Here is an 8,637-nt window from a genome sequence, read left to right on the forward strand (position 1 = left end):
AAGCCCTTTTTAAAAATAAAATGTAATGCCAGGCGTGGTGGCACACGCTTGTAATCCCTGCGCTTGGGAGGCTGAGACAGGAGGATCGCACAGGTTCGAAGCCAGCCTCAGCTGGCTTAAGAGACCCTGTTTCCAAATTAAATATAAAATAGGTCTGGGAGTGTATCCCGGAGGTAGAAGGCCCCTGGGTTCCATCCCCAGTACCACCCCCAATAAATAAATAAACAAAATAAAATAAAATGTAGGGCTGGGTATAGCTCAGGTAGACTGACCCTGAGTTCAATCCCCAGTTCCACACACACATATACACACAGTGTTTCCTCGCTTAAAATAACATTTTATTTGGAAATAAACTAAATAGAAAAGTTGTAAGAATAAGAAAAATACAAAGAACACCCACGCACTCAGCCCAGTGTGACCCATTGTTTTACCTCTCTGTACTTTCTTCAACATGTACACATTTTTTTTTAATCATTAGAGAGTTAGTTGTCATGGTTTCTTATCCCTAAGTACTTTAGTATGTATTTTCTAAAGTAATTATATTCTCTCATGTAACTAATACAGTTATCAATGTTAATAAGTTTAACATCAATACAATAGTTTACTGGTTATATTCCAAGGTTGTCTTTTGACCCAATAATAGCCTTGATTGTATTTTGTTCCAATTAGGGTCAAGTATTACACAATCATTAACTCTCTTTAGTCTCTTTTGACCTAAAACATTTATTTCCACAGTCTGTGTGTGTGTGTGTGTGTGTGTGTGTGTGTGTGTGTGTAGTACTGAGGGTTGAACCCAGGAGCATTTTACCTCTAAGCTACACAACCAGCCCTATTTTATTTTTATTTTTTGGAACAAGGTCTCATGAGGTTGATGAGAATCTCACTACTTTCTGAAGCTGACCTCAGACCTGTGATCTTCCTCTCAGCCTCCCAAGTACTGGAATAACAGGCATGTGCAACTATCTGCTTTGATATTGACATTTTTTTTTAATGTGTGTAGTGCTGGGGATTGAACCCAACGGCATTCTACCTCCAAGCGACACCCCCACCTGATTTTTTATTCTTTTTTTTTTTTTTTTCCAGGTCTGGGGATGGGACCCAGGGGCATTCGACCTCCAAGCTACACCCTCCTGCCCTATTTTTATTCTTTATTTTGAAACAGGATCTCACTAAGTTGCAGAGGGCCTCACTAAATAGCTGAGGCTGGCTTCGAACATGTGTGATCCTCCTCTCTCAGCCTCCCAAATGTTGGGATTACAAGCCTGCACCACCATGCCCTGATTTTTTATTATTTTGAAACAGTGTCTCAGTAAATTGTGAAAGGCCTCACTAAGTAGCTGAGGTTGGCTGCGAACCCAGATCCTCATGTCTCAGCCTCCCAAGTACTGGGATTACAAGCATGTGCCACCCTGCCTGGCTATTGCCACCTTTTTTTTTTTTTTTTTTTTTTTTCAGTACTAGAGATGGAACCCAGGGGCATTCTACCTCCGAGCTACATCCCCAGCCCTATTTCTTTTTTTATTCTTTATTTTAGTGGTACTGGGGTTCCTGGAACCCCTTCTTCCTCCGGGCTACACTCCCAGACCTTTTTTTTTTTTTTAAACAGGGTCTCTTAAGCCAGCACATCTGGCTTCGAACCTACAAGATCCTCCTGTTTCTGCCTCCTAAGTGCGGGGATTATAAGAGTGTGCCACCATGCCCGGCTTTTTTAATTCTTTATTTTGAAACAGAGTCTCACTGAGTTGCAAATGGCCTCACTAAGTAGTAGCTGAGGCTGTCCTCGAACCACGATCCTCCTGCCTCCGCCTTCCAAATGCTGGGATAACAAGCGTGCGCCGCCACACCCGGCTCTATTGCCATGTCTTCTAATAGGCCATTCCTCACTTGGGGTTTGCAGAAGTTTCCTCCTGATCAAATTTGAGGTTATAGAACTGGGCGTGGTGGCTCACCCTTGTAATCTCAGTACTTGGGAGGCTGAGACAGGCAGATCACAGATTCACAGGCAGCCTCAACAAACTCCTGAGCCCCTCTGCAACTTAGTGAGACCCTGTGTCAAAACAAAAACAAACAAACAAAAAAACCCAGCCGGGTGTGGTGGTGCACGCTTGTAATGGTGGACAGCTTCAGCTACTTAGTGAGGCCCTTTGCAACTCAGTGAGACCCTGTTTCAAAAAACTAGAGACTAAAAAATAGGGCTAGTGGTGTTGCTAGGAGATAGAATGTTGCTAGGTTCCATCCTCAGTATTGCAAAAAAGAAGTGGGGGGGTCTGGGTATAGCTCAGCAGTACAATGCCACTGGGTTCCATCCCAGTACCAATAAAATAAAACAATAAAAAAATTGGAAGTAATAGATTCTTGGCCAGAAAACTGCATGGGGGGAATTTGGTGATCTTTTTTTCTGTACTAGGGATGGAACCCAGGGGCATTCTACCTCTCATCTATACCCGCAGCTCTATTTTATTCTTTATTTTGATACAGGGTCTCACTGGGTTGCGGAGGGCCTCCCTCAGTATCTGAGGCTGGCTGCAAACATGTGATCCTCCTGTCTCATCCTCCCAAGTACTGGGATTACAAGCGTGCGCCACCACGGCCGGCCTGTGGGAAGCCTCTGAAGACCGTGCAGGAATCCTTCGCACCTCACCACCCTTCCCACCATTCCGTATCCGTTGGCGATTTTAGGAACAGGTGTTTTCTATCATGGTTTCAAAATGGAGAATCCAGCTGTTGTGCTGTCTTGCCCTGCATGCGTGACCCTGGTTGGGGACAAGCTGGGCTCTGTTTATGCCAAAGGTCTCCTGACACATATCAGCACGTCAAGTGTGCCCAGGGAAGTACTGGGTCAGTGCACGGGGCTCCAGGTCGGGCCGCCAAGTTTCAAACCCCACTCAGAGACCTGCAGTGAGTCTCGGGGGGCTCAGCTCCTCACCCATGGAGAGGGCTTTAGTCCCTCCTGCTCCGCTGTGCTCCCTCCCTCCCCCGTGAGGCCACTGCACAGTCCCGTGGCCAACATAACAGGAAGCACCTGACCCTGGGCCTGTCAACTGCAGCTGTGACCCTTGTGTCCTTGTGAGTCCCCTGCCAGGCCTGGCGTGTGACAGCCATGCCACGAGTGTCCCGCTTCACATCACAGGCCGCTTCCTCCGGGAGGAGTCTTGACAGGAGTGTCCCTGCAGCCCTGACTCAGGAACGGGGTCCCCTCTGAAAGGCCACCCGACCTGAAAGGGAGCAGCTGCGGATGAATCACACGGGGGCGGCCAGCCGGGCCGAGGAAGGCTTTGCCAAGAGTGTTCTCTCTGGTGTGGGGAACTGGGGAAGGGGATGCTCATTTTGAGCACAGGCTGAGATACCGCAGTGGCCTGGCGTCCTGCAGGTAAGTTAGAGTGCAGGGTTTTGCAAAATACAAGGTAGCCGTCTGCAGAAAGGGCCCAGGAACAAAGGGGGCATGTCCCCGCTGCCCCCTCCGTGCCTCTACCCGAGCTGTGCGCTGGAAGCATCCTGTTCTCTGGAGCCACTGGTTCCGGGCCTTCTCCATGTCTCCTTTCCCTGCCTTGCCTAACCGTCTTCTCAGGTCCCAGACAACTGGGCTGGCAGAGAAGACCACAGAACGCAGTCAAAGGGAGGTTTCCGTGACAGGATGCCGAGTGAGGGAACTTGGCAGGTGGAGAGGTGACGGCAGAAACCCTTTCCTGGGAGAGGGATACACACGTGACGTGTGTGTGTGTGTGTGTGTGTGTGTGTGTGTGTGTGTGTGTGTTTGGTATTGGGGATTGAACCCAGGGAAATTCTACCTCCCAGTTATGTCCCTAGCCGTTATTTATTTATTCATTTTAATCTTATTTCTGGTAACTTATTTCTGGTAGAATCCAGGGGCATTCTACCTCTGAGCTACACTCCCAGCTCTATTTTATTTTTTACTTTAAAACAGAATCTCGCTAAGTTGCTGAGGCTGGCCTCAAACCTGCAATCCTTCTGTCTCCACCTCCAAAGTACTAGTATTATAAGCATGTACCACTACACCTGGCTGGCTCTAATCTTTTTTTTTTTTTTTTTTTGCAGGTCTGGGGATGGAATCCAGGGGCATTTTATCTCCAAGCTACATCCCCTGCCCTATTTTTTTTTTTTTTTTAATTCTTTATGTTGAAACAGAGTCTCACTAAGTTGCACAGGGCCTCACTAAGTAGCTGAGGCTGTCCGCGAACCGTGATCCTCTGGTCTCAGCCTCCCAAATGCTGGGATTACAAGCGTGTGCCACCATGCCCAGCGGCTGGTTCTAATCTCATTGAAAAGATAAAAGCAAAACTCGCTTAGTCCAGTGAGATGTTAGATGCCTGTAATTTCAGAACTTGGGAGACTGACACAGGCAGATTGAAGGTTCAAGAACAAGCAGAACAATTTAGCAAGACTTTGACTCAAAATAAAAAATAAAAAAAAGGGCTGGGGATGGAGCTCAGTGGTAGAACCCTCTTGAGTTCAATCCTCAATATGAAAAAGAGAAAGAAACAGTATGAAAAAGAAATATTCCTATAAGAAGCAGCAAGGGTGAGTAGAGAGAGAAAACGAAATTTTAGATTTGAAAGTAGGTACAAGGGGCCATGAAAGTAGGTACAAGTCCCATGAGTGGGACCGGGGTGTAGCTCCGTGGTCCAGCACTTGCCCAGCATTCCCAGGACCACAAAAACAAAAACAAAAAATAACAACAAAACCCAAAACTCCAAAAAAAAAAAAAAAAGTGACTTCAGGCTAACTCTACCTCCATCTTTCCCATCTGTAAAATGGACGGATTCTCTCGCCTTCACAAAATTGCTGCAGAACACTTAGCACATGGCCTGGGCTCTTGGACAACGCTCAGTGACCCCAGTGGCCTGGCCCACAGAGCACCTGTTGCTCATCAGGCCTGGTGGACTTGTCACCACGGTAGCTTCAGGAGGAAACTGAGGCATGAGCTGCTTGCCCAGGACACCAAAGTCAGGTCCTCTGGGGGCTCTGTGACTTCAGGTGGAGGCCCAGCCTGGAGACTTAGGCTCGGGGCACCCCCACTTCCCCACATCTAGAGCTCTCCACCAGCCTGCCTGGCCCCAGGGAGCGGCTCTGAAGACCTTCCCTTATAAGGACAACAACTTAGCTGTGATGAAATGTGGCGGGGGGAGGGAAATGACTGAGGTTCCAAGGGCTACAGCCGAGCCCGAGCCTCCACAGGAACTCCCACAGCTCCCTCTCCCCTTCCTGTGTCAGCAGCACAGAGCGGGGCTTTCCAAGAGGCCCCACTGCAGAAGTGGGGCGGCCCGCCCGAGGAAGGTGCAGAAACCAAGGCTGGGAGAGTGGGCAGAGCCCCCCTCTTTTTGTACTGAGGATTGAACCCAGGGGGCTCTGTCCCTGACCTATACCTCCAGTGTCTTTTTGCTTTTTATTTTGAAACAGGGTCTCACTAAGTTACCACACGCTAGCCTTGAACCCACGATCCTCCTGTCTCAGCCTCCCAAGTACTGAGATTACAGGTGTGGGCTACCACGCCCAGCTCACAGAACATTTCTTGAAACAGGAAGCGAGCAGTTCGGAACCCCAAGCTCTAGGCCTGTCTGGACCCAGCCTGCCCAGTGCTGGTGCTGGTCAGAGCCATCAGGGGGCTGGGAGGAAGCTCAAGGAGGCTCCTAGGCCATCTTCCCTTTAGCTTTTTGGACCTTCAAGGTCAAGTCAGAAAGCGGAGGGGCTGAGTGCTGGTCACTTGCAATATTCTCCTCCCATAGTTCGTGACCCTAGGGTGCTGCCCCCCACAAGTCACCAGCCCACTGTCCATAGGAGAAGTTAATCATGAAATCACAGAACTCTGGGCTGATAAAGACCTTTGATTAGGATCTCACCCTCCGTTTTTAAAGAAAAGGAAGTAGCAGTTGAGAAGGAGGACCTGAAATCATCTATTCGTTAAAAATTGTGTGTGTTTGTGTATCTTTTTCTTGCTTTCCTATTAAAAGTTCAATTTTAAGAAATCCCTATGGGCTGGGCGTGGTGGTGCACGCTTGTAATCCCCGCGCTTGGGAGATGGAGGCAGGGGGATCGCGCAGGTTCGAAGCCAGCAGTGCTGGCTTAAGAGACCCTGTTTCCAAATAAAAAAGTATAAAGTAGGTCTGGGAGTGTGGCCCGGAGATAGAAAGGTTTCCAGGAACCCCAGTACCACACACACACACACACAAAAAAAAAACAAAAACAAAAACAAAAAAAAAAACTATGAGCCGGGTATGGTAGTGCATGCTTGTAATCCCAGCATTCGGGAGGCTGAGACCGAAGGATTGTGGTTTGCGGATAGCCTCAGCTACTTAGTGAGGCCCTCTGCAACTCAGTGAGACCCGGTTTCAAAATAAAGAATAAAAAAAATTAGGGCAGGGGGTCAAATGCCCCTGGGTTCCATCCCCAGACCTGCAAAAAAAAAAAAAAAAAAAAAAAAAAAAGAAAGAAATCCCTTTTGATTGAGCTGGGGATGTGGCTCAGTGGCGGTGTGTTTGTCTGGTGTGCATGAGGCTGGGTTCAATCCTCAGCAGTGTAAAAAGAAAATATCCACTGTTAATTGACTAAAAGAACAAAGGACTTTTACCAGACCTGGTTAGTTCTAGGGGTCAACCTTCCCTGGAGCGCCGGCTAGCATTGGCAGGGGCTGCAGCCAGATCCCAGGGGATGTGGCAGAGAACTGTCCTCCAAGACTGCTGTCTGCCAGCTGGGTGGCCCAGAGCAGCTGCTCAGTCTCATCTCTCAGGGAAGATAATTATCCTGGCAGAAGGCTTTGAATATTAAGTGAGGTGACTTATTTTGCAGTGCTGGGACTCAAACTCGGAGCCTCATGCACGCTAGGCAAGCACTCACCCACTGAGCAACATCCCAGCCCCTCAAGTGAACTAGGCCTATCATATACTAAGGGCTTAGTAAAAGGGTAATGATATCATGTGTTGGGCACCTACTGTGTGCCAACATTACATCAGGTGCTGCAGATCCCAAGGACAACAGATGGGATACTTCCCATGTGGCTTGCTGCTGTTGTGGGATGTAGACACCCCCACTCAGGAGAAACAGGACAAGCTCTGTCCAATGGGCAAGTTCTATAGCAGCACGGAGCCGGTAGATGGGGCAGATGGGTAGGCTACTTTTTTTTTTTTTTGCGAGTCTGGAGCTGGAACCCAGGGCCATTCTACCTCCGAGCTACCCCCCCAGCCCTATTTTTTTTTTTTATTCTTTATTTTGAAACAGGGTCCTACTAAGTTTCAGAGGCCCTCATTAAGTAGCTGAGGCTGTCTGCGAACTGCGATCCACCTGTCTCAGCCTCCCAAATGCTGGGATTACAAGGGTGCACCTCCATGCCCGGCCGATAGGCTGCTTTTGCTGGGAGTCAGGCCTGGTCTCACGGAGGAGGTGACTTTTGCTTGGGTTTTGACAGATGAGTAAGAGTTTCCTGGGCCGGGTGTGATGGTACATGCTTGTAATGCCAGCATTCGGAAGGCTGACAGGAGGATCGTGGTTCATGGATAGCCTCAGCTACTTAGGCCCTTTGCAACTCAGTGAGACCCTGCTTCAAAATAAAGAATAAAAAATAGGGCTGGAGGTGTTACTTGGAGGTCAAATGCCTCTGGGTTCCCTCCCCAGTACCGCAAAAAAAAAAAAAAAAAAAAAAAAAGTTTACCAAGCAGAGTGGAGGAGGACATCTGAGACGAGGGAACAGAGAAGCAGTGTGTCACCATAGCTGTGGCAAATCCTTGTGGTGTCCCACCGCGGCGAGGTGTCCAGGGACAGTAGCAAAGGCAGGGTTGTGATCTCCACCCAGCAAGCTCAGCCTTGGTCCTAGAGATCAAGAAAGGAACAGGAGGGTTTGAGGGGGCAGCCCAGGTGGGGTGGAGACGGGGCAAGGAGACCTGTGAGGAGGTGGTCATGGGCAGCAAGGTGAGCTTTGGTGAGGGCCAGAGTTGGGGCAGTGACATTGGGGGTGAAAGAGTAGATTCTGTAGGAGGCAGAGGGGGGACTTGGGGCTCTGTGGGTGTGAGGGATAGAGCAAGAGGGGGGACATTAGAGACAACTCAGAGCTCTGAGAGGGTGGGGTGCTCTCTCCTGGGGCGGGAGCCCTGGGAAAGGGGCAGGATGAGGAGAGGGTGGGGACCTGGTGCCCTGTAGCCGTGTAGCCCGGGCTCATGCTGGTCCACCCCTCGCAGTGTGACCGAGTCAGGGCTCCCTTGCCTCCAGGCTGGGTGGTGGAGGTCTGGCCCTGAATCCTCAGCGGTGCTGAGGCAGCTGGGTGTGTTTGCCCCCCAGGGCCCTCCCTATGCTTCCAGCCCATCAGCGTGCCAGGGCCCTCCCTCCCTTTCCTTTCTGGCCTGTGGCCTTGGGTCTGAAGGGAAGCAGACCTCCCCCGCTGCGGCCAGTGCCAGGCCGTGCTGAGGCTGAGGCCTCTGGGTCCCCAGAGTCCCCAGGGTGCGGTGTAGCCTGGAATATGCCGGCTGTGGGCGGGGGTGTGTGGACTGCCCTGTCTCCAAGAGGGTGAGAGAAAGCAAAGTGCCAGACCATTCTGAACAGTCCAGAGTCCCTGCTGCAGGGAAGCAGAACTCTCCCTGAGGTAGGATAGAAAGAAAGAAAGAAAGGAAGAAAGAAAGAAAGAAAAAGAAA

The sequence above is a fragment of the Muscardinus avellanarius genome (assembly GCF_963383645.1).
Source record: "Muscardinus avellanarius genome assembly, chromosome: 3".
NCBI lineage: Eukaryota > Metazoa > Chordata > Mammalia > Rodentia > Gliridae > Muscardinus > Muscardinus avellanarius.